Source organism: Epinephelus fuscoguttatus, linkage group LG12, assembly GCF_011397635.1.
Source record: "Epinephelus fuscoguttatus linkage group LG12, E.fuscoguttatus.final_Chr_v1".
Lineage (NCBI taxonomy): Eukaryota > Metazoa > Chordata > Actinopteri > Perciformes > Serranidae > Epinephelus > Epinephelus fuscoguttatus.
Genome location: NC_064763.1, coordinates 274,188 through 301,600, shown reverse-complemented (window position 1 = coordinate 301,600; position 27,413 = coordinate 274,188). Strand labels below are relative to the sequence as shown.

Below are 27,413 nucleotides of genomic sequence, written 5' to 3'. Positions count from 1 at the left end.
AGTAGGAATCCATAGCTCTGCTTGTCCAGCTTTCGCAAGTGATAGCAACTCTCTCTGCTGATTTCAGTGCAGTTGCGATGTTGTTTTTAAGCTCTGTGTACCTCTTTGGGATTGTCACTTGCCTCAGTTGTTTCCATGTCGGTATCGCATAGCATGGTTCCAGTGTCTTGACGAGATGTCTGAAGCCTACATTTTCGACTAGCTGTATGGTCGGAGATCCTTGCAGATAAAAGTTGCCAGAGCTGAAGCGATTTTCTCTGCATGTGGAGACGTGGACTGAAACTTCGTCCCAAATGCTTTCTCCAGCGAGGGTTGTTGCAGTGACTTGTTTCCTGGTTGTTGTTGAGTATGCTCTGGGTGATGCCTTGTCAAATTGGGTTGATGTGCTGACGTATTGCGGTAAGCGAGTTGTGTCATTTCTGGTGTTTCTGTGACAGCGTCTCTGTACTGCTCTGGTGGATTCTACTAGCCTGCTTTCTCACTTCAGTTGCTTTAACGTTGCTTTAACGTCTACTTCAAGTCTTAACCCACACTGGTTCTGTTTAAGCACTTAACGTTATAGCTCTCCTCCTTTCTACGACTTTCTCGCTAATCTCTTAGCTGTTGTTTGCACGTTACCAGTCTTGGTAGCTACATTAGCTTTACAGTTAGCGATGGCTTCTCCCTCTGCTCTCTCTTGCTCGGTGTGCCAAATGTTCAGTTATGCCTCTGCCTCCTTTAGCGACAGTGGTAATTGTAATAAGTGTAGCTTATTTGCTGCGTTGGAGGCGAGGCTTAGTGAATTGGAAGCGCGGCTCCGCACCATGGAAAACCATTCAGTAGCTGTGGTAGTTAGCCAGCCCCCTGTAGCCGGTGTGGAGCCACATAGCATAGCCTTAGCCTCTGCTAACTGTCCTCCGGTAACTCCCGTTCAGCCGGGAGGTTGGGTTACGGTTCGCCAGAAGCACAGCTCCAAGCCGAAGCCCATGGCTCACCACCAGCCTGTTCACGTTTCCAACCACTTTTCCCCACTCAGCGACACACCCGCTGAGGATAAAACTCTGGTTATTGGCAGCTCTATTCTGAGGAACGTGAAGTTAGCAACACCAGCGACCATAGTCAAATGTATCCCTGGGGCCAGAGCGGGCGACATTGAATCAAATTTAAAACTGCTGGCTAAAGCTAAAGCGTAGATTCAGTAAGATTGTTATTCACGCGCAATGACACCCGGTTACGCCAATCGGAGGTCACTAAAATTAATATTGCCTCGGTGTGTGAATATGCAAAAACGATGTCGGACTCCGTAGTTTTCTCTGGACCCCTCCCACATCTGACCAGTGATGACATGTTTAGCCGCATGTCATCATTTAATCACTGGCTGTCCAGGTGGTGTCCAGCAAACGATGTGGGTTTCGTTAATAATTGGCAAACTTTCTGGGGAAAACCTGGTCTTATGAGGAGAGACGGCATTCATCCCACTTTGGATGGAGCTGCTCTCATTTCTAGAAACCTGGCAAACTTTATTAGTAATTTAAATCCCTGACAACCCAGAGTTGAGACCAGGACTCGGAGACGCAGTCCTACACGCTTCTCTGAGCTTCTAGTTCAGTTACCCAGTCATAGTTTTCATAGTTTTATACAAACGGTGTCTGTCCCCCGACCACCTAAATTATTTAAATCTAAAATTAAACAAAGAGGAGTTGTGCATAACAACCTCATAAAAATTAAAACCTCTTCTGTGACAGAAAGACAAAACAGGAGAATTAAATGCGGACTGTTAAATTTCAGGTCTCTATCGTCTAAAGCAGTGTTAGTAAACGAATTAATATCAGATAATCATATTGATTTACTCAGTCTCACTGAAACCTGGCTGTGTCAAGATGAATATGTCAGTCTAAATGAATCCACTCCTCCCAGTCATAGTAATACCCACATTCCTCGAGGCAGCAGCCGAGGAGGGGGAGTTGCAGCCATTTTTAACTCTAGTCTGTTAATCAGCCCCAAACCTAAACTAGATTATAATTCATTTGAAAGCCTTGTTCTTAGTCTTTTACCCAGTCTTTTATCCAGTTTAGCTCTTAAATCAGATAAAGTTATTATTGTAGGCGATTTTAACATTCATGTCGACGTTGATAATGACTCCCTGGCAACCGCGTTTATCTCATTATTAGACTCCATTGGCTTCAGTCAGGGTGTACATGAACCCACTCATTGTTTTAACCATACCCTCAATCTAGTTCTGACATATGGAATTGAAATTGATAACCTAAAAGTCTTTCCACAGAATCCCTCGCTATCGGATCATTATCTGATTACTTTTGATTTCTTTTTACTCGATCACACGTCACTCAGCAACAGTTACTATACTAGATGTTTATCAGATAGTGCTTTCGCAAAATTTAAGGAAAAGATTACTCCGTCATTAAATTCAATACCAAGTCCCTCAGTAACAGAGGTTTCCCGTACCGACTTTGATCATTTTGTCGATAGCGCCTTAGGTTCGCTGCGAACAACACTTGACTCTGTAGCTCCTCTTAAAAAGAAGTTAAAAAAGCAAAGAAAATTACCTTGGTATAACTCTCAAACCCGTAAGTTAAAACAAATATCGCGAAAGTTTGAAAGGAATAGGCGATTAACCAAACTGGAAGAATCTCGTTTAATCTGGACAGACAGTCTCAAAACTTATAAGAGGGGCCTCCGCAATGCCAGAGCAAACTATTACTCAGCATTAATAGAAGACAATAAGAACAACCCCAGGTTTCTTTTCAGCACTGTAGCCAGGCTGACTGAGAGTCAAAGCTCTATTGAGCCTTGTATTCCTTTAGCCCTTAGCAGTAATGATTTTATGAGCTTTTTTAATGACAAACTTCTAACTATTAGAGGCAAAATTCATGACCTCCTGTCCTCAGATAGTACCTATCTAACCTCAAACACAGCTGTAAAACCTAATATATATTTAGATTGCTCCTCCCCAATTTCTCTTCAAGAATTGACTGTAGTGATTTCTTCATCCAAATCATCAACGTGTCTCTTAGACCCCATCCCAACTAGGCTACTTAAGGAGGTCTTTCCTTTAGTTAACACTCATATATTAGATATGATCAATATATCCTTATTAACAGGCTATGTACCACAGTCTTTTAAGGTAGCTGTAATTAAACCTCTACTAAAAAAGCCCACCCTGGATCCAGAGGTGTTAGCCAACTATAGACCAATATCTAATCTTCCCTTTATGTCAAAGATCCTTGAGAAAGTAGTTGCAGACCAGCTGTGTGATTTTCTCCATGATAATAATTTATTTGAGGAATTTCAGTCAGGATTTAGAGTGCATCATAGCACTGAGACAGCACTAGTTAAAATTACAAATGACCTTCTGATTGCTTCGGACAAAGGACTTGTCTCTGTACTTGTTTTATTAGATCTTAGTGCGGCGTTTGACACAATTGACCACCAAATTCTACTGCAGAGACTGGATCACTTAATTGGCCTAAAAGGTTCTGCACGAAGTTGGTTTAAATGTTATTTATCTGATCGTTTTCAGTTTGTTCACATTCATAATGAATCGTCCTTACGTACCAGTTTGTTTTGGAGTTCCGCAAGGTTCTGTGCTCGGGCCAATCCTATTTACTCTATATATGCTTCCTTTAGGTAACATCATTAGAAATCACTCTATAAATTTCCATTGTTATGCGGATGATACTCAGTTGTATTTATCGATGAAGCCAGAAGAAAGTAATCAATTAACTAAACTCCATAATTGCCTTAAGGACATAAAAACTTGGATGAGCACCAATTTCCTGATGTTAAATTCAGACAAAACTGAAGTTATTGTTCTCGGCCCCAAACAACTCAGAGACTCTTTATCTAATGACATAGTTTCTCTTGATGGCATTGCTCTGGCCTCTAGCACTATCGTAAGAAATCTCGGAGTAATATTTGATCAAGATTTGTCTTTTAATTCTCATTTAAAACAAACCTCACGGACTGCATTTTTTCATCTGCGTAATATTGCGAAAATTAGGCCTATCCTGACCCGAAAAGATGCAGAAAAATTGGTCCACGCTTTTGTTACCTCTAGGCTGGATTACTGTAACTCTCTGTTATCAGGTAGCTCTAGTAAGTCCTTAAAAACTCTCCAGCTAATTCAGAATGCAGCAGCACGTGTACTAACAGGAACTAAGAAACGAGATCATATTTCTCCTGTTTTAGCTTCTCTGCACTGGCTCCCTGTAAAATCCAGAATTGAATTTAAAATCCTACTGTTAACTTATAAAGCTCTAAATGGTCAAGCTCCGTCATGTCTTAGAGAGCTCATAGTGCCTTATTATCCCACCAGAACACTGCGCTCTGAGAACGCAGGGTTACTCGTGGTCCCTAAAGTCTGCAAAAGTAGATCAGGAGCCAGAGCCTTTAGCTATCAGGCTCCTCTCCTGTGGAATCATCTTCCTGTTACAGTCCGGGAGGCAGACACCGTCTCCACATTTAAGACTAGACTTCAGACTTTCCTCTTTGATAAAGCTTATAGTTAGGGCTGGCTCAGGCTTGCCCTGTACCAGCCCCTAGTTAGGCTGACTTAGGCCTAGTCTGCCGGAGGACCCCCTATAATACATCGGGCACCTTTTCTTCTTCTTCTCTCTCTCTCTCTCTCTCTCTCTCTCTCTCTCTGGTATTCTATTACTGCATCTTGCTAACTCGGCCATTCTGGAGGTCACTAACTCGGCTTCATCTCCGGAGCCTTTGTGCTCCACTGTCTCTCAGATTAACTCATATTGCAGCGGTGCCTGGATAGTGTGACGTGTGTGGTTGTGCTGCTGCCGTGGTCCTGCCAGATGCCTCCTGCAGCTGCTGCTGCCATTATTAGTCATTAGTCATACTTCTACTGTTATTATACACGACTATTGTCACACATGTATACTGCCAGATATTAATACATACTTTCAACATATTGTACCACAGTAGCCAGAACTATAACTATAATATTATTACTTTCAATAATGGTGTTGTAAGCTACTGTCATTACCTGCATCTCTCTCTCTCTCTCTCTCTCTCTCTCTCTCTCTCTGTCTCATTGTGTCATACGGATGACTGTTAATTTACTATGCTGATCTGTTCTGTACGACATCTATTGCATGTCTGTCTGTCCTGGAAGAGGGATCCCTCCTCAGTTGCTCTTCCTGAGGTTTCTACCGTTTTTTTTCCCCGTTAAAGGGTTTTTTTGGGGAGTTTTTCCTTATCCGCTGCGAGGGTCATAAGGACAGAGGGATGTCGTATGCTGTAAAGCCCTGTGAGGCAAATTGTGATTTGTGATATTGGGCTGTATAAATAAAATTGATTGATTGATTGATTGAAATGGCTCCGGAGATTTGTTGTGTTGCCGTTGTAGTTCACTTCCACTTTGCACATTTTGCACACAGCGTTGTTTTTGTCCAGTTCTTCACAGTTTTCTTTCTTTTTGAAGCCATAGTGCCGCTAGACATTGGCTTTTAAATGTGACGGTGACATCAGCTGAGCGTCCGCTTCCGCCATGTTGGTTCTTCATTCTGAAGCACATGGCCTGGATCTCGCGAGATCTGATCATCTGACTGCAATAATGTTGCGCTAAGCACTAAACCACGAGAGACTAACGGGCCAAACCAAACAAAAAAACGAACGGGTTTGATAACACATGAATATAGATTCAATATCTAAATGTCGATATTTTTAACCCACCCATAGTCCTCCCTGTCACAATAACCTCCTCCCTTCCATATCCTTTCTTAATTCTCTCTCACCAGATTTCTAGGGCTGTAGTCTCCTGGTCAACCAATCGATTATTTGGTTGATATGTTCTCATCTGACCAAATTCTCATTGGTCGAATAATTGCCTAGCTTCTTTCATAAGGAGGAAAGTGCTACATCAGTAGCTTTCCAGGGTTAATCCATTATTTCCTGTGGAAATTATTTCCTGTGTGTAAACAAAGGGGGTGTTTTGAAAACACCCCCTTTGTTTACACATTTTTGAACTCCCCCACCCTAACGCTCAGCATCGCCATGACGCAGATCTACTGTCAGTTTCTGTATACTGACACCTTTTCCCTCAGTGGTAACAAAGCTTGTATTTACTTGTATTTCACAGATAAGAAACAATAAATTGCGAAGACAGTAAAGCCTCCACTAAAATAGCATTTTAAGTCTTCTTTGTGATATATCCTTTAGGGATTTATACTTTGGGATTTATCCTGGCTTCATTTGAACCGAGGAAAACTTCACCCGTCGCTAGGCTAATTTATACAATGTAAAATGCCATAGGCTGGCGCTAATAATGTTAGCATGTTGTATTTGTTTGGAAAACGTGTTTAGTGTGACAGTCGGTGTGTTTGTCGGTGTATCTTGTGAGTTGTAATTGAGCCAAATTGTGTGCTGTTGCCTTTGTTAAATGTTGCTGTTGTCCCTGGTTTTATATGAGAAGAGGGAAAGATCGCTAGCCGCTAGGCTAATTTATACAATGTGAAATGCCTTAGGCTTGTGCTAATAATGTTAGCATGTTGTACTGGTGGGGGAAATTTGTCCAGATGTGTCCGCTGTGAGCGTCCTAAGGACAGAGGGATGTCGTATGCTGTAAAGCCCTGTGAGGCAAATTGTGATTTGTGATATTGGGCTTTATAAATAAAATTGATTGATTGACTGATTGATTGATTGAGATAAAGACCAGTGTTTTTCAATGCTGCGATTTATAGTGAAGCCAATTTACCTACGTGTGTTTGAAATTGTCTCTATTAAGCCATATTTAATGTGTGTTTTGAATCAAGTCAACTTTACAGCACTTAACAGAGTCCTCCACCGCCGACAAGTGTTTTGGAGGTGTAACTGCAGAGTGACACAGACACACCACCACAGAAGTAAAAATAACGTGCAGATTTTTTTTTCTCAAGACTAATGGATTAGTTGAAGATGTATATGTATGACTTCAGTGGACCAAGATTTTCTTTGGTTGACTACAGCCCTACAAATTTCATTGAACACATTTGACTTAGATTTAAAAAATATTTAAGTCTGAAATCTATTGAATACATTTGATCGGGTTTAACAAAAATGCTTGATTTAAAAAAAAATTAACTGAGGTTAAAACAATGCATAGTCAGGATTAGTAAGGGTTGGGTTGAATTGTGTATTAGTGTAAACTTGGTGCTTTTTGTTAGCTGGCTAGTCCAGCTAGCAACAATGATGCACAAAAAAAATAAAAAAACACACCTAGCAAAAGCAAGCTAATCCATATATATATATATATGTATATGTATATATATACAGTACAGGCCAAAAGTTTGGACACACCTTCTCATTCAATGCGTTTTCTTTATTTTCATGACTATTTACATTGTAGATTCTCACTGAAGGCATCAAAACTATGAATGAACACATGTGGAGTTATGTACTTAACAAAAAAAGGTGAAATAACTGAAAATATGTTTTATATTCTAGTTTCTTCAAAATAGCCACCCTTTGCTCTGATTACTGCTTTGCACACTCTTGGCATTCTCTCGATGAGCTTCAAGAGGTAGTCACCTGAAATGGTTTTCCAACAGTCTTGAAGGAGTTCCCAGAGGTGTTTAGCACTTGTTGGCCCCTTTGCCTTCACTCTGCGGTCCAGCTCACCCCAAACCATCTCGATTGGGTTCAGGTCCGGTGACTGTGGAGGCCAGATCATCTGCCGCAGCACTCCATCACTCTCCTTCTTGGTCAAATAGCCCTTACACAGCCTGGAGGTGTGTTTGGGGTCATTGTCCTGTTGAAAAATAAATGATCGTCCAACTAAACGCAAACCGGATGGGATGGCATGTCGCTGCAGGATGCTGTGGTAGCCATGCTGGTTCAGTGTGCCTTCAATTTTGAATAAATCCCCAACAGTGTCACCAGCAAAACACCCCCACACCATCACACCTCCTCCTCCATGCTTCACAGTGGGAACCAGGCATGTGAAATCCATCCGTTCACCTTTTCTGCGTCTCACAAAGACGAAGAACCAAAGATCTCAAATTTGGACTCATCAGACCAAAGCACAGATTTCCACTGGTCTAATGTCCATTCCTTGTGTTTCTTGGCCCAAACAAATCTCTTCTGCTTGTTGCCTCTCCTTAGCAGTGGTTTCCTAGCAGCTATTTGACCATGAAGGCCTGATTCGCGCAGTCTCCTCTGAACAGTTGTTCTAGAGATGGGTCTGCTGCTAGAACTCTGTGTGGCATTCATCTGGTCTCTGATCTGAGCTGCTGTTAACTTGCGATTTCTGAGGCTGGTGACTCGGATGAACTTATCCTCAGAAGCAGAGGTGACTGTTGGTCTTCCTTTCCTGGGTCGGTCCTCATGTGTGCCAGTTTTGTTGTAGCGCTTGATGGTTTTTGCGACTCCACTTGGGGACACATTTAAAGTTTTTGCAATTTTCCGGACTGACTGACCTTCATTTCTTAAAGTAATGATGGCCATTCGTTTTTCTTTAGTTAGCTGATTGGTTCTTGCCATAATATGAATTTTAACAGTTGTCCAATAGGGCTGTCGGCTGTGTATTAACCTGACTTCTGCACAACACAACTGATGGTCCCAACCCCATTGATAAAGCAAGAAATTCCACTAATTAACCCTGATAAGGCACACCTGTGAAGTGGAAACCATTTCAGGTGACTACCTCTTGAAGCTCATGGAGAGAATGCCAAGAGTGTGCAAAGCAGTAATCAGAGCAAAGGGTGGCTATTTTGAAGAAACTAGAATATAAAACATGTTTTCAGTTATTTCACCTTTTTTGTTAAGTACATAACTCCACATGTGTTCATTCATAGTTTTGATGCCTTCAGTGAGAATCTACAATGTAAATAGTCATGAAAATAAAGAAAACGCATTGAATGAGAAGGTGTGTCCAAACTTTTGGCCTGTACTGTATAATAATTTATACAATGTGAAATGCCTTAGGCTTGTGCTAATAATGTTAGCATGTTGTACTGGTGGGGGAAATTTGTCCAGATGTGTCCGCTGTGAGCGTCCTAAGGACAGAGGGATGTCGTATGCTGTAAAGCCCTGTGAGGCAAATTGTGATTTGTGATATTGGGCTTTATAAATAAAATTGATTGATTGACTGATTGATTGATTGAGATAAAGACCAGTGTTTTTCAATGCTGCGATTTATAGTGAAGCCAATTTACCTACGTGTGTTTGAAATTGTCTCTATTAAGCCATATTTAATGTGTGTTTTGAATCAAGTCAACTTTACAGCACTTAACAGAGTCCTCCACCGCCGACAAGTGTTTTGGAGGTGTAACTGCAGAGTGACACAGACACACCACCACAGAAGTAAAAATAACGTGCAGATTTTTTTTTCTCAAGACTAATGGATTAGTTGAAGATGTATATGTATGACTTCAGTGGACCAAGATTTTCTTTGGTTGACTACAGCCCTACAAATTTCATTGAACACATTTGACTTAGATTTAAAAAAAATATTTAAGTCTGAAATCTATTGAATACATTTGATCGGGTTTAACAAAAATGCTTGATTTAAAAAAAAAAAAAAATTAACTGAGGTTAAAACAATGCATAGTCAGGATTAGTAAGGGTTGGGTTGAATTGTGTATTAGTGTAAACTTGGTGCTTTTTGTTAGCTGGCTAGTCCAGCTAGCAACAATGATGCACAAAAAAAATAAAACACACCTAGCAAAAGCAAGCTAATCCATATATATATATATATGTATATGTATATATATACAGTACAGGCCAAAAGTTTGGACACACCTTCTCATTCAATGCGTTTTCTTTATTTTCATGACTATTTACATTGTAGATTCTCACTGAAGGCATCAAAACTATGAATGAACACATGTGGAGTTATGTACTTAACAAAAAAGGTGAAATAACTGAAAATATGTTTTATATTCTAGTTTCTTCAAAATAGCCACCCTTTGCTCTGATTACTGCTTTGCACACTCTTGGCATTCTCTCGATGAGCTTCAAGAGGTAGTCACCTGAAATGGTTTTCCAACAGTCTTGAAGGAGTTCCCAGAGGTGTTTAGCACTTGTTGGCCCTTTGCCTTCACTCTGCGGTCCAGCTCACCCCAAACCATCTCGATTGGGTTCAGGTCCGGTGACTGTGGAGGCCAGATCATCTGCCGCAGCACTCCATCACTCTCCTTCTTGGTCAAATAGCCCTTACACAGCCTGGAGGTGTGTTTGGGGTCATTGTCCTGTTGAAAAATAAATGATCGTCCAACTAAACGCAAACCGGATGGGATGGCATGTCGCTGCAGGATGCTGTGGTAGCCATGCTGGTTCAGTGTGCCTTCAATTTTGAATAAATCCCCAACAGTGTCACCAGCAAAACACCCCCACACCATCACACCTCCTCCTCCATGCTTCACAGTGGGAACCAGGCATGTGAAATCCATCCGTTCACCTTTTCGTCTCACAAAGACGAAGAACCAAAGATCTCAAATTTGGACTCATCAGACCAAAGCACAGATTTCCACTGGTCTAATGTCCATTCCTTGTGTTTCTTGGCCCAAACAAATCTCTTCTGCTTGTTGCCTCTCCTTAGCAGTGGTTTCCTAGCAGCTATTTGACCATGAAGGCCTGATTCGCGCAGTCTCCTCTGAACAGTTGTTCTAGAGATGGGTCTGCTGCTAGAACTCTGTGTGGCATTCATCTGGTCTCTGATCTGAGCTGCTGTTAACTTGCGATTTCTGAGGCTGGTGACTCGGATGAACTTATCCTCAGAAGCAGAGGTGACTGTTGGTCTTCCTTTCCTGGGTCGGTCCTCATGTGTGCCAGTTTTGTTGTAGCGCTTGATGGTTTTGCGACTCCACTTGGGGACACATTTAAAGTTTTTGCAATTTTCCGGACTGACTGACCTTCATTTCTTAAAGTAATGATGGCCATTCGTTTTTCTTTAGTTAGCTGATTGGTTCTTGCCATAATATGAATTTTAACAGTTGTCCAATAGGGCTGTCGGCTGTGTATTAACCTGACTTCTGCACAACACAACTGATGGTCCCAACCCCATTGATAAAGCAAGAAATTCCACTAATTAACCCTGATAAGGCACACCTGTGAAGTGGAAACCATTTCAGGTGACTACCTCTTGAAGCTCATGGAGAGAATGCCAAGAGTGTGCAAAGCAGTAATCAGAGCAAAGGGTGGCTATTTTGAAGAAACTAGAATATAAAACATGTTTTCAGTTATTTCACCTTTTTTTGTTAAGTACATAACTCCACATGTGTTCATTCATAGTTTTGATGCCTTCAGTGAGAATCTACAATGTAAATAGTCATGAAAATAAAGAAAACGCATTGAATGAGAAGGTGTGTCCAAACTTTTGGCCTGTACTGTATATATATCTATATATAAATATATATATAGATATATATAGATATATATTTATTTATTTATTTATTTTATGGTTGATTAGGATTCTGCGCACATGAAGAGATTGGGAAGCACTAAACTAGAGCATGCATTGCATACACAATGGTTCTCTATTGCATGGTTGATCATTTTCTTTATTGGCAAAGTCTTATAGCACTGTTCCTATCACCCAAAACTATGCTTTCCCATTCACCCAAAACCTGTTGTCCCATTCAAACAACTTAATTCCAAAAATAGACACAAGATATGAACACATTACTGATTTTAGAGCTGTTGGACATGATAATCATGTTTCCATCAAAGGTTTGTGCAATATATTAGTGGTGCTGCATGATTTGATAAAAATGTGCAATTGCAATTTTGATGGACAATATCGCGATTGCGATTACAATATAATAATAAATGGTATCATAGGTCTTCTAGCTTGATTCAATGGTTCCCCTACATTATATTAGGGGGGCACTGGTCTGACACAGTTATTGTTATGGACAGTGTGTAAATGACCAACAGACTGCTGTTACGCACAGTCAAACACGGCTCTCGCACAGCAGCGCAGCACGGCACTGTACACACACTCAGCCTGTGTTGCGTTCAGGTGTTGTCACGTAAATGATAAATTCCAGCATGTGAATAGTAGGGTTGGGTACCATTCATAATTGAACCGATACGGTACCGGTACCGGTATCTGGAATTTGGTATCGGTACCAAACGGTACCTTATTTCGGTACTTTTTAACCCTATGGACCCTAGGCCTTTTTGGGGTATTTTTACTGCCTTTACTTTTAAGCTCATATCACAGTCATTATAAAGGCTACATACACATGCTATATCTTGTTTTTTTTTTTCAGGACAATCTGGGGTAACCAGATTTGCCATCATTCCATTTCCTTCTGTGTGCCTGTATTTTATATTCATGTTTATATCAATGAAAAAACAAATCTGTGTGCCTAAATTCTTACATTTTTACATGTATCTCACCATAGCAAGTAGGAAGTTGACATATTCTGCCATATATGAAGAGGGGAGACTCTCTGGAATCTGGCAATATAAGAACCATGATGATGGGACATTCTGTCACTTCACAGCTGTCCAAAACGTGGTTTGTGCCAGGCGGACATAATTGCCAGTATTTTTTCAAATACATTCATAAATGTATTTTATCTGAAAGAAACATGCAATATTTACATCTAAGATTATAGAAAAATAGTCAACAAAGTGCAATGATGTCCTCCAAGATAATATTTGTTTTTCAGTTTCAGTTTTATACTGGGGGGACATTTTGGGCATTGGTGGGGGGGCACGTGTCCCCCTCAATGTATATGGTGACTACTGCCCTGTCAGCATGCATAATTAGGCTGCAGTTGTCTGGGTGCGCAAAGGTGAAGTGCGCTTGTCTTGTCATACAAAGCTTGATGGAGTGTCAACTGGACAATATGGAGATATTTGCATCTTGAAAGCCGGACTACAAATGTGGCTAGACAGGGAGAAACACACGCAAGCCTAAGCAACTGATAACAAGATATGTATAATGGATTGTAAAGAAATTCGTCAGGTTTTTATTTTGTAGACAATTGATCTGGATTTATGGTGTGATGGGATGACAGCACAATGAAATGCGTGGTATCTGGAAAAGCTCTGGTCCTGCGCTTTCATGTGATATGTGTGGCATTTCTGTGCGAGCCGGTGTTCGCGAGTAATCCATCCAAAAGTAATGTGTGTGCAAAGCTGTAGACATCATTTTATTGTAACTTTATCAATTTTTTTCGCTGTGAAACCACTGGATTACCTTGTCGGAAAGCTACAGTTCCATTGTTTCATGTGATAGGCGTGGCTTCTCGCTATGACGCACGGTCGCGGAAGAAATCCACAGAGAATAGGGTTGCAAAATTCCGGGAATTTTCAAAAATGGAAACTTTCCATGGGAATTTATGGGAATAAACGGGAATAAACTGGGAATTTTCAAAATTGATGGTTTGATGGATGGATTGACAGTCCTGCCCACTTCCCTACTACTGAAAGCAGAGGAAACTGCTGTGGTCAAGTCATTGGAAAAGCGGAGGGAGGTCTGCATGAAGCCGGTGCATGCAGCAGCGTACATGCTGGACCCAAAATATGACAAGGGCATACTTTCTGGGGAAGAGATTAACGGTGCCTACATGGTCATTACAGCCATGGCTGACCACCTGGGTCTCGATAAAGGCAAAGTTCTAGGCAGTTTGGCAAAGTATCAAACAAAGCAAGGCCTTTGGAAAGGGGATGGAATATGGCAGTCATGCCAGCACATATCTGCAGCCACCTGGTGGAAGGGACTATGTGGATCTGAGGCCCTTGCACCTGTAGCTTCCATCATCCTCCAAATCCCACCATCATCAGCCGCCTCCGAGCGCAACTGGTCACTGTTTGGCAACACCCACACAAAGGTTCGCAACAGGCTCACAAGTGTGAGAGTGGAAAAGCTGGTTGGCATTCGGGCAAACCTAGGGCTCTTTGAGCCTGACACAGAGCCATCCTCAACAAGGCTGGAAAGTGACACTGAAGAGGAAGACTCAGAGTTGGATGTTGAGGAAGTGGACATGTTGTTGGATGTTGATGAGGCCCAGGAAGAGCCTATTGACTGAGCAAAAATGCAGAGGATTGCTTGAAGGAAGATTTGCATGATTTAATGGGACGTTTTGGAGGGAGAGTGGCTTTTTTCATTTAACATTTTGAATGGGACTTTGTGGAGATTTTTGGTTGGGGGGGGTGCATTTTTGAATGAGTGGGGTTGGGAGATGGGTAACATTGAATCCAACATTCCTGTTTTTGTTCATCCATGAAACAAGTAATTAAAATGTGTTCTGTTCTACTTACAAATAAATCTGTTGAAATATCTATTGAAAACATTTTGTATGGATGTTTTCTTATGACTTCTGTTTATATTTATGCTTGGATATAATATATTCCCAGTTAGTTCCCCTAAATTCCCATTAATTCCCATTAATTCCCATAATTCCCATTATTCCCATGGAAAGTTTTCAATATGGAATATTTCCGAAATTCCCAAGCTTAACTTCCCATGGAAATTTACCGGAAACTTTCCGGAAATTTACCGGAAATTTTCCGCCCCTTTGCAACCCTAGAGAAGAACGGGTTTGACGCACTATGCGTCGTTCAGGCCCATAGGGTTAAAGTCAACATTTTATTGAGAACATTTAGGAACAGTGCTGCACGTTAACTTTTGTCTACACATTTTTTTTGTCGCCATTGTTGCTGAGTCTGAGGTGCGAGTCATGCGCTCTCGCTCTGCCTCCACCTCAGGTACCGAAATTTGACACGATTCATTTAAAGTGAATCGGTAGTCGGTAGTACCGACGTGAATTGGTACCAAGTACAAAAAGTACCGGGTTTCTGTACCCAACCCTAGTGAATAGGCCATGGCACAACACAGCAGCATCTCAAGTGGGCCCGAACCTGAGCAAAATTGCTCAATTTCCATCCATCCATCCATCCATCCATCCATCCATTTTCATCTGCTTATCCGGGGCCGGGTCGCGGGGGCAGCAGGCCGAGCAAAGCACCCCAGACATCCCTCTCCCTGGTAGTGCTTTCCAGCTCCTCCTGGGGGACCCCAAGGCGTTCCCAGGCCAGACGAGATGTGTAATCCCTCCAGCGTGTTCTGGTGCCGGGACACCTCCAGCTGGACTTTGATCTTTGAAAAATCGTAAAAGAAAAAGTAGTCTCCTTAATTGATGGCAGACTGGATCCACTGCAGTTTGCTTATCAAGCTGGTAAAGGTGTTGATGACGCAAAACTTTTCATTTTAGACAGAGCACTAAAGCATCTGGAAAAACCCAAACCCACGTGAGTCTTTTATTTGCCGATATTTCTTCCGCTTTTAATAAGATGCAGCCCCATATTTTAATTGAACAGCGAACCTCTTATTTTATGATGATTTTATGCTTAATGAAAATTTAATGAAAATACATCTGATACAGGATATAAATCCTCTACATCAGACTCAAAATACTATCAGCCATACAAGAAAAACAAAACACAATATACAGTTAAAAACCTCAATAATACATACATATCACTTAATACATATAACAGTATATCCAAGATAATCTCACATTATCTCAAAAATAATCCAAATCCACAAAAATCATATCCATACTTTATAATTATAAAAAAAAATCCTTATTTGACCAGAATTTATCTAGTTTGATTTTAAAAGAATTCACTGATGGAGCCTGCACTACATCAGATCTTATTGTTGCTTTTAAACTTTTTAACAGACAGAGTGCAGCGTGTCTTCGTTAATGACCACACATCTACCCCCATCACTTCTAACAGTGGTTCCCCTCAGGGCTGTATTCTTTCGCTGTTCGCTCTTCTTCAGGATCCACAGACGGATCATGGAGTGGTTTTAAATGTAGGGATGTCCCGATCCGATATTCGGATCAGTATCGGCCACCGATATTAGCAAAAACGTGCATCGGATTGGACTGCATGGAAAAATGCCTATCCCAGAACTCCGATCCAGTTTTTCAGGTAGTCCGATCCAGGTTTTCCAGCCAGCCCAGGGCTCCGCGATTCAAGCAGTCCATTCCAGTGATCCGCTCCAGCACTTACTGTCAATCCACCAGGCCAGCATGCAGACACACATGGAGGGAAGGGTAGAAAGAGTAGCGGTCAATTCAGTTAAAGAAATAGTGCACCCAAAAATGAAAATTCAGCCATTATCTACTCACCCATATGCCGATGGAGGCCCTGGTGAAGTTTTAGAGTCCTCACATCCCTTGTGGAGTTCGGCGGGGGCAGTGGCTAGCACACCTAATGGCAGACGGCACCCCAGACTAACGTCCAAGAACACAGAATTGAATCCACAAAGTATCTCCATACTGCTCATCCATAGTGATCCAAGTGTGCTGCAGCTGCGACATAAAAAGTTGTTTCGAAAAAGCGTCATATGAACTCTGTTTTTAGCCTCACTGTAGCCTGTAGCTCTGACTGGTTCTCTGTGCTCCGCGTTCACGTGTGTGCCCCTGTGCGAGACCAGTGAAAGCATGAGATTTGCTCGCCCGTGTTTACATCACGTGACACGTGCACCGCAGGGGGAGACAACTGTAACCACAGAGCTAAAAGATAATTTGCACTATGGTCTTTTAGCAAAGGACAGGACAGGAGGAACAGCATTTCTTTGTTGAGCCGTATTTGTTTGAGCACGAGTATACAGACGGAACTCAGGCTACTGGACGAAGCAGCCACCGCAGCTTATGAGCCTAACCCTCAGCCAGCCACAGAATACCGGAGTCGAGCACTGGAAACCTGGTGGTGTCGTTGTTTCAAATGCAAAGCAATGCCAACGGATGAGGAAAGTCTTAGCTGCTCAGACTGGGAATTGGCGATGCCTGCACTTGAGAATCTGGACATCAGTACTGATGAGACTGCTGCTCTTCAGAGACCATGCATCACTGATCACCCTGAGTGCGCACACGAGAACGTGGAGCACAGAGAAGCATTCAGAGCTACAGGCTACAGTGAGGCTAAAAACAGAGTTCATATGACGTTTCTCGAAACAACTTCTTATGTTGGGGCTGCAGCACACTTGGATCACTACGGATGAGCAGTATGGAGATACTTTGTGGATTCAATTTTGTGTTCTTGGTCGTATCATTTGACCTGCAGCTGTATATTCTGGACACTCGGGTGAAGAGAGAAGCAGAGCTGTCAACTGATCACCACCTGGTGGTGAGTTGGATCAGATGGCAGGGGAGGATGCCGCGCAGACCTGGCAGGCCCAAACGAACAGTGAGGGTCTGCCTGGGAACGCCTGACGGAAGAACCTGTCCAGATGATCTTCAACTCCCACCTCCAGGAGAGCTTCGACCGCGTCCCGAGGGCAGCTGCTGACGTCAACTGGGGACATTGTCGGGCGGTGGAAGGAATACTTTGAGGAAATCAAATCAATCCCACCAACATGTATTCCAGTGAGGAAACAGAGCTGGGGTCTCGGGGCCGGGTCGTCCAATTTCTGGGGCAGAAGTCGCTGAGGTAGTGAAGCAGCTGACAGCTGAATTATGTACACTCTGGAGTTGATTAATAGATTTTTGATTCAGACAAGAAAAGAGGCTGTTGCAGTAATCCAGGCATGAAGAGATGAAGGCATGTGAAATTGTCTGTGTGTCTTTAAAAGTTAAAGCCCAACTTGCAGGTTGGAGACCATGGTGAATAAATGTGTAGGAAAATTATGTAGAAACTCGATTAAAACAACAAACAAAAACATATACACACTACAGTGACTTTTGGGGTCGTTTTTGTGAAAGAATTTTGCTTCCGCATCTAAAAACCCACTAACCGGAAGTGACGTAGCGTAAGGGAGTCCGGCCTAGTGCGATTGAGTGTAACATTAATAAACATGGATCCCAGTACTAGTTTTAAGACTGAAGAGGTTGAAAATGTAGCGACTAGCGTTTGCTAACGACAGCTATGATGTCTAACGCTGTGTTCACATCACAACATTAAGTTTGCCATCACGTATTAGGTTATAACAAAGCTACCAATAGTTCTGCCAGTATTAGATAACTAATGCTACTTACCCATAACAGAAACTAATGTGCAAATATCAGCTTGTAACAGACGTATCTTGCTATGCATGTTATAACTTTGCATTACGTTGTACTGATGTCCACAGGGGAGAGAGGAAGAGAGAGAGAGAGAGAGAGAGAGATACGAAGATTTCCTGATAATTTTTTGTACGATAGGGAGGTGGATGCCTTCTGGGCTCTGGTGGAGAATCTGACCCCCAGACCAGACATAACATGCCTCACACTGCCCATCAACCCTCACGTCGCCTGCTCCCATCTCAAACACGGAGGTCTCCCTCTCCGCAGAGCCCACCCGCCCTGAGAGGGAGACCCGAGGCTCGCGGCCCCGCACATACCCCCGAGGCTCGGGTCTCCCTCCCTCCCGAGCCCTCCCTGGGAGACCCTAGCCTCGGGGGTATGTGCGAGGGCGGGATGGCTCTGCCAGGAACATAATCCTCCTGTCCAAAATATGCGCTGCACACGACCGCCTTTTTGGTCACAGATGAAGCCGTGAAATCGCGCCTCTTCACCTGCACAAAACACACCCAGGCACGAAAACTAACTCCACTCCTTTTTCTGTCTGGAAAACGGTGGACTCGATGTCCTGAGATACTCGAGTTTGTGCAACCTGCACAAACACAATAATTCGGCATAATCACAAATGGTGAAATGCACTATTAACAACCAAAAAAATACTAACTTACAAGTTTACTACCGCTCAGACTCACTACCACCTACTACTGCACATTGGACAGAGGCAGGGTCAAGGAGGCAGAGTCCCTCTCGTGACGTAGTATTAGGCGATGCTGAAAAAAAAAGCGTTTCTAGAAGAGAAGCTAAAAAGAGCCACTTTACATAACCTTTTCTGAATTAACTTCTCATATGGTAATTTTCAGACAAGGTTATGTATATATTTTTTAAAAAATTTAATCTGCAAGTTGCACTTTAAAATGGGTCTTTTTTTTTTTTTTTTTTTTAAATATTTCTAAGATGATGGAAACACAGTTGCACAAACTTTGTGACATGGTTCCTTAACCTTAACCTAAAACTTAAATTACTGTCAAACCAGACAGAAAGGCAGAATTTGTTGTGTGATGTGCTGGAACCAAATGACAATAAGCTCTGTTTTATCTGAGTTCAGCTGATGAACTCAGATGGCAGCGGGAATGTCTAACAAATTACAGGGTTTTTTTTGTGTGTGGTTTTTTTGGGTTTTTTTTTTTTTTTACATTTATGGGGGGCTTTTTGCCTTTAATGGACAGGACAGTGTAACATGGGGAGGGAGAGGGAGAGTGGGGGGACGACATGCAGCAAAGGGTCACTGATAAAAATGTTTGGAAACCCCAATTGAAGTTTAAATCTTTGGAGTGCAATTTATTCATTGTATATCGAGGGCCTTCCAGTTGCTGTCTTATTGTCAGTGGTACTCACGGTGCTCAGTGATGCAACAGTTAGTCCAAGGTAAACTGAAGCCAAGTGGGTCAGAGTTCAGTTGTATTGCTGCCTTCTTATATTCTGTTTATTTCATCCATGCTAACTAAGAGGCTTTTGCAGTGATATACACTACATTTTATTGTCCTAAAAAGTCCAATTCTAGGCAATTAGTTGTGAAGTGCAAGTTGTGTAGGCCTAATATATATAGTATTATATAAAGGACACTCAGTTGAAGCTTCTATTTATATAAATGACACATGGTGGCCTAGCGACATCATTGTTTTCTGCTGTAGGAGAATTGTTTGGCATTTAAATGTTGATTCAGATTGCCATGGCTGGAATGTGGCATTGTTCATGTAGAAAAGAGACCCCAGCATGGATTAAATCATTATGTGTTGTGTGCTTTTATGTGTTATCTCTCTTTGTTAAAACATCAGCACATGGTGATGGGAGAATGCAGACAAAGAGAGAGGTCATAAAGATGGTGTCTAATCACATTGATATGTGAAAAGCAAAACACATGCTGTAGTATGTGTGGCATGTGTGCATTATTATCAGTAACCAAAGTCCACACATTTTGAAATGGCCACTCTGAAGTCTCCTGGAAAGGCCTTTGGCTTTTATCGGACACCTGCAGATAAAGGTAAAGTGTCATGTTGGTTATGTAAATACTAGTAAGCAGAATTTTTGAGCAGATTGTTTTACATGTTTTACATTACATACACCTAGAATGACCAAAGTCAGGATCAGTGCTGACCTCTGTTTTATCAGGTTCCCCATGGGCCTGAAAACAGCACAGCAAGAACACTGCAATAGCCTAGGGGAGAGGTTTACGTAGACAAACACTATGACCCGCTCAACCATAGGCCACTTCTGCAGATAAGGCTTTGATGTTGTTGAGGCCATCCCCATGTCCCCACTCCAGGTTTTCTTAGCTGTTATCAGGTTTCCAATCAGCAGTGCTCTTGTCACACTTTTGTTCAGTTCATTTTCTTCAAAAATGACAAAATTAATACACCAATCTCTCACAAATGACAACAGTACAACCAGGGCACTACAAAATAGTGCATGAACATACTGTAAAACAATTAGAGTGACAACTAACAATTATTTTCAGTATTGCTTAATCTGCCAGTTTAATTGCTTGGTCTATAAAACATACAACACATACAATAGCAAAAAATGCCCATCACAGTGTCCTATAGCCTAAGGTGACTTCGTCAAATGTCCTCTACCCAAATATTAGTCCATTCTAACCCAATAACATTCATCATCCATCCAAATCTGTAGCCACTTATTATTAGAGTATATGACTATGACTGTTTGTCATTTTTAAAATATTGTACTTTTTTTATGATGTAGACCAGTGAAGAGAATCTTCATATCTTCTTACATATCTTTTTTTTGTGTCTTTAACCGCCTGGAAAAGGCAAGGTCAAGTGCTAGGTGCAACTCTTGTGCCTTTTCTGTGCCAGCTTTCAACTGCGTGGCGTCAGGTTGCATCCGAGTATGCTAAGCAACCTCAACCATATAATGGCCTATTTACCGGAAATCCTGAGTGCAGAGCTGATCTTCCAGGCACTGTTTGTGTGTAGGCCTATTGTCCGTGGGACAGATGTAAAGCTCTGGCAGCCCTGCACTAAAATGATCAGCTTCTTCTCCATATTTATCAGAGACTGATATTTACGGATGATGGGAAAGATATCTGCTGACTGGGATTGGTTGATCCTTGTCATATGATATGCGATGCGCACTGCTGTGTTCCAGAAGTTGAACTCAATTTATCTCAGTGTGCAGCCATTGCGCTAGGGTTGGGTCGGTTCTTGGTAATACCAATTAGGTTCGGTACTCCGTCTTGGACCGGAGTTTTTTTGTTTTTTTTTTGAGACCAACCAGACCGCATACGTCATTTTACAGCCTGGAATGTACGCAGAGCGGACTCCGCAGAGGTCTGCCTGGACTAAAAGCAGACGTCCACAAGCCCTGTGCGTGCAAAGCTCAGATTTTACGACCGCACGGACTCCGCTCCGTGCACCAGTGTCACACAAAAGACTGCTAGGCATGTATTTTTCACATTGCTGGGATTTTTCTCGGACATTTTTACAGGAAACTACAACGCGGAAGTGCGCTTGACTATGGAAGCCCGAATGACTGCGGGCATTCCTCGCGGAGTCCGCTGTGCGTATAGTACGCCCGAGTCTGTGAGCACCTGTGTCTGCCTCTTCGCCAAGCGCACAGCGAGCAGGAGAGAGAGGAGGGTGGGGGTGGGGTGGGTACTGAGCTAGGGGGTGCAAGTGCGCATGCGCCGAGGCCTCTACTGTTGCCTGGAGTTTAACAGTGACGCAGTGAGTGAGTCGATACATACCCAGCCATCAAAGTGTCTCAAGACGTCTTAAGATGTGTCTTAAGACACATTTGTTAAGATGTCTTAAGACGTCTTGGTAAGTCAAGACGTGTCTATAAGATGTGTCTATAGACATGGGTCTTGAGATGTCTTAAGATGTCTTGGAAATATGAAGATGTCTTAAGATGTCTCAAGATGTCTTAGAAATATTACTGTCTTTCAGTTAAACTTTCATTACAAATGTCAAAAAAGAATGCAAAACCATATGAAAATACTCAGCATTTAATAATAAAACATAGTATGTACAGAATGATTATGTTTACAAATTGATTACATTTATACAGGTACCCTACCACCCCCCCCATGATTCCATTTCCTTATCATATGACGCATACATCTCAAAGCCACATTGTACGCATAAAAGACCAATTCTCCATCTGTCTTTCCGCTTCATTCAGACACAACAAAAACATCTGTATTTTGGACTGGTATCAGGCTACAACAGCACAAAGTGCTTCACACAATTTTCCCCACGCCCACATGGAAGTAGCTCACATAGGCTAAATATGATGTGCCATCACTTCACCTTATTTCCCCCTTCAAAGGGGCATTCTAGTCACGTGACTGAAAAGAAAAGAAAAGGCTGTTAATCACTCTCGTGTGCATGTCTTGTTTTTAGGAGAGAAGGCCTTTTTGGGGATGATAATTTGAAAAACTGAAATGATAGTGAAGCAAGTCTAATGATAAAATGATGAAAATGAGTTATCTGTAGGATGAAATTGACATTGACATATGCCCCCATAGAAAACACCTCAACACCCCCCATTTAAAGATTTTGCTTCTAGCGCCCCCAGACATTCTATGAACGCCCACTGTACTGATGGAGTGTTTACTCTGTATGAGAGTGTAGGAATGTGTTCTTAAGGTACCATTTGTTCCTGGGATTGTGAATGATTTTTGTCAACAATCTGACAGTATTGTCCATTGGTGGCAGTGGACTTTGTCCCGATCCCTAGGTGTTGATTTGGTTCCCAGAAGCATTTGTGGTGGAGGAACAGGAGGGTGTCAGTGATGGCTGCTGTCGGAAAGAGTAGTTTTCCTCCTTCTTGATACTCTTTGCAACCTGTCAGGGGATCTTCTCTGTGTTGTGGCAGGAAGATGGTCCTCAAACAGGACCAGCGGATTATCTGAGGAAAAAAAACATCATGCATTTAGCTATGGGTTACATCAATATCTTTAGTATAACTGCTTAACCTAACACGATAGCATTAAGCATTATGTTATGGGTTCACATTGCCTGGTTCCTCTGTAATCTTCTTTACATATTTTATTCAAGATCTTTTGACTACTTTACCTGAGATGGTAGCCCATATGGCGGTGATTTTCACTGGTTGCCTGTCGTTCACATGGGTTGGGTTGAGAGGGGCTGTCTCCACAAATGAGCCAACTTTGATAGTCTTTATATCAAATCTGAGAATGAGATAATATATGTTAAACACACTTGGGTTTATATAAAAAGGTTTATTATAAAAGGGGTATTTTCATTTCTTTAGATAAATTTCTAAGGGCCTAATCCATGAAAGGATGCACAGCATCTGGGAAACACTATGCAATACTATTGTGTTGCTGGTACAAATGCTGTGCTATAATTTGTTATAATTTAATTTAATATAATTTAATAATATAATTTATTATAATATATAATATAAATAATAAAATAATTTAGAATTAATTTAATATAATTTGTGTTGTTGCCATGGCACTGGATGTAAATGGCTGCCTCGCCAATAGCTCTCCAGTTTTTTAGTTTTTCTCCAATTTTTAAACAATTTTGTACAGATTTTAGACTTTCCTATCTTTTGACCTTTCTGCTCTTCTTATGAAGACATTTCTTCTGTTTTATATAGCCCATGGATATTTGCTTTAACTATCAACGCTACCAGGAGGCAGTTCCAAAGCTACCGGCAGCCTGTTTTTTTCCCTCAAAAAATGCTACCAAGAGCCAGTTTCATCAGCTTTTCAAGGGAGGCTCCTGGTTCTGGGGGAGGAGGAGTGGCGGAGGGACAGAGGACGGAAGGAGCAGTGGCCGGTAGCCAGTAGCCAGCTAGTAGCCATATTTCATTTATTTCTTTTCTTTTACTATATTATTAATAATTTTTATTTATTTTATTTTGTTTATATTTGTTTTTATTTATATTTTTGTTAATATCTATCCTTTTTATGTATCTTTTATCTACTTTTGTAATAGCTATTGGAATTCTAATTTCCCTGAGGAATTTTCCAAAGGGATTAATAGAGTACTATCTAATCTAATCTAATCTAATAATACATTGAATACAAGTTTCTCAATTCAATACATTGCTACCGCTATTAAACACATTGATAACATACTTGTATTTTTGTGGGGACAGTGTAGCACTCTGGTGTTTCATGCATCTCTCCGGTTGCCCAGAAAGAGGGTTGTCAATGATGGTGATGACAGGCTTCCCCCTTATCCAAACCTAGGAAATAACAGCATATGATACAAAGAATGCTTCCATACAAGAAGATAGTACTCATTTATTAATATGCATTTTCGTGTACTAGACTGAGAATTATCAACTACAGGGATCATACCTTGGGTCCAAGGAAGATCTGTTCCCATGTCAGGACTCTATCCCCCATCCTCTCCATGAGGTCCGGCTGCCGCATCATTTTTGCCACTTTCAGATGGGATAACTCTGGCATTTGGTTTCCAAGCTGTAACCCTGTTAAGAAAAGAGTTAGAATAAAGTAAAGGATCTTGTTACTGTCATTTTAGACATTATTGGTAGAACTGACACGCAGGAATATGTTAACAAGCAATACAATTATTTTAGTAATTTATTTTAGTAACATATTTTGCAATAGATTTTCCTACCAAGCCCACGTCTTTGCCGAAATTCAGCGGCAGATATCAGTGTGACTGATCCCGATGGCCTGTAAACAGGGGCGTAGCCTGGAAGCCCGTGGACAGATGTATTTTCTGCTGCTCCATCATTTGGTGTTGACAATGTGCAAAGGGCATCCAACACTGCAATCCTCTTCACCATTGTTTTTCGATACTGACGCCATTCTTGTGAGCGATAACTGAAATACAACATGCATATCAAGACAGTGAGCTTCAAGCACCTGTAGGGCCTAGCAAATGAAATGTCAGGGAAATTTACTTACCCATGTCCTTGATCCTGTGGTGGTATCGCTCAAAGCGGTTGCAGTCACCAATCATGGGGTGGCCCAGTACATCTATTTGCTCCCCAGTGTGATAGCCACAATGGATGTTAGCCCGGTTTGCCACCTCTGCCTTCCATATCTTAAAGAAATATGGAAATAAAAAGTTCTTAAATGTCTAAACGACAGTAGCATTGGAGACAAAACAAAATGGAGGTACAAAATTACCCTCTCAAATAGTCTGTGATGGTCACATATGTGAACCTGGAGTTGCCTCGCTTCCTCGTCAGTTAGACTTGCCGATCGGATTGAAGACAAGTAGCCACTCAGCAAGATGTTGGCTTTGGTGACAAGGCGGCAGTTGTTGAGGCCAATATATTCATCAGAGGCTGCTGTAAATGCATCAGGGCAACACAAAACATCTCTGGTTATGATGGTCCACATCTGAATAAGATGGAGCACCTCACAGCCAGTGGCACATGCCAAGTGATGAAGATCTGGGAGCTAAAAAGAATAATGTGTTGTGTAATTAATTTAATCTCTGCATAGCACAAAAAGCTATAAAGGATAGATCAATTTAAAATGAACATGCAAAAGCATCATCTTTGGGTGGACTGTCCCTGAGTAAATGCATTGGTTATCTATATAACTTTATTACCTGCTTGAGCCAATGAGGTCTGTCGATTGCAACAATCAGATCACTGAGGAACTGTTGGACTTGTGTCTTCACGTTGCCCCAAATCAGACTTATTTGCAGTCTTCCAACACCAAGAGCATCGAGGTGGAAGTGATCGATCCTTGTCTTAAACAAAATACAAAGCCAACCGTAGTATTGTTTTTACATGGTTTTCATCATACATGCTTCCTGTTTCAATCCTTTCAACACAAGGTAGAGCAGGACATGTTCAGTCCATTGGTATTGTTGCTCAGAGCTTCATTGTGGCTACAGATACATTAAAACATTTACCTGAATGTGTGGTTCAATGACAATGCCATCGGAGAACAGCTGGTTGTTCGGGCTATACAGGGTCCCAGTCTCTGTTTCATGTTGTTTCCTCTCCACAACACCCATTTCAGACATGGCAGCGATAATGTTGTTTGTGTTGGCCTTTGTCCTGCGGGTGCTTCACTGGCCACCTGTGGGTTGGAGAGGTCGGCCTTGTCAACCGTGCAAAACCTACATCTCAGAGAGGGCAAAGGAAAAGGGATTAGGAATACATTTTTAAGATTTTTCACAATAAACAGTAAAACCAAATAGCTTATGAAGTAATAATTAATCTAACCTTTTGTTTGCAGTGGATGACAAACAGTTGGCACAGTGGTTTGCCTGGGGCATGTCTGCATTGATCTCGCCAATTCCTCCACAAACAAACACCTCACCCCCATAGTAAGGGCAGTCAGCATAATAACCTTCCTGCAGTTTCTCTATGTATGGTGAAATGGCATCCATACACTGCTGAAATGATGTTCCTGATTTGGAAAGAAGATAAACTGTATCAAATCCTACATAGGCCATGATGTAAACAATTAACTATTTGTATCTAAATGTAGTGACCATGCTACCTGGTTCTCCGAGGCCTATGATGCCCATGTGTTCCCTTTTGCCCCTCAGAACGAGGCAAATTACCAAGGAAAAGTACATCCCATTAGTGGAATGGTACTTCCGCCTGTACAGCCCAAACCCATCAAAATATAAATGGATGTACAGCGGAGCACTGGTACTCCTTAAAGAAAAAAAACAATTAGGCTACTTCATACATGTTCATGTTCATCTTAGCTACATCAGTCTCACTCTTTTGATTGAACATATTATTCATGTCCATTGACCATGAAAAGTTCTACTGTACCTGTGGGACGGTCTCTTTGTTGCTGTCCCTCACTGCAATGAGCAGGGAGAGTTGATGCATCTCTGATGAACCTGCCGCTTGGCTCTGCAAAAGCTGTGGCAGAGTGGCTGCTGTACAAGTAGTGGCCAGTGTACTGTTGGATCTGTGGCATTTTTCTCACCACATCATCTAGTGTAATGGACTCAATGGCGTCAGAGATGAAAATTTGTTCTCTGACTGGTGTTATATGGTGATACTGCTGGTGATTTCTCATCTCCAGGCCACGGAACAGCAGCCTGCACCTAAGGACCAGGTTTCTTTTAGAGCTATCAAAAGCAATTGACTCCACTCTTGCAAGTTGTGCTCTCCGGTCCGTGTTAATCCTGATGATGTCAAGTGCAGTTACCTGAAAAAAGTAACAGCCTACATAAAATGATGACCTGCATCTTTTTTGGTGTGCGCTTTTTAAAAAATTAGTTTACCTTGCCCACATTTGTCTTGACAGACTGTATGCAAAAGAGCTTGCTCTGATGAAAGAGCCTTGAATTGAAGGCGTCCCTGTGGCAGTCGGTCACTGGCACAAATGTCATTTTGGCCATGTGCATATTGTTTTTTAAGATGTTGTCCACTGTCTTCTCCATATTAAAGTGGTAGAAATGGGAATCATCACCATGTACACTAATAGGCACCTTTGGT

At 41.8% G+C, this 27,413-nt stretch overlaps 1 protein-coding gene and 1 long non-coding RNA gene across 5 annotated transcripts in view; one reads left to right on the top strand and one right to left on the bottom strand.

Annotated features, from left to right (window-relative positions):
- The window catches only part of acer3 (alkaline ceramidase 3), a 92,532-nt gene that overhangs the window by 11,065 nt on the left and 54,054 nt on the right, over positions 1-27,413 (top strand). The gene's annotated exons all lie outside the window — the stretch shown is intronic.
- LOC125898044 (uncharacterized) lies at positions 25,996-26,494 on the bottom strand. Its single transcript, XR_007450566.1, has 3 exons — positions 26,455-26,494; positions 26,175-26,361; positions 25,996-26,074 (listed from the first exon to the last, which is right to left on the bottom strand). It is a non-coding gene; the product is annotated as an uncharacterized LOC125898044 (long non-coding RNA).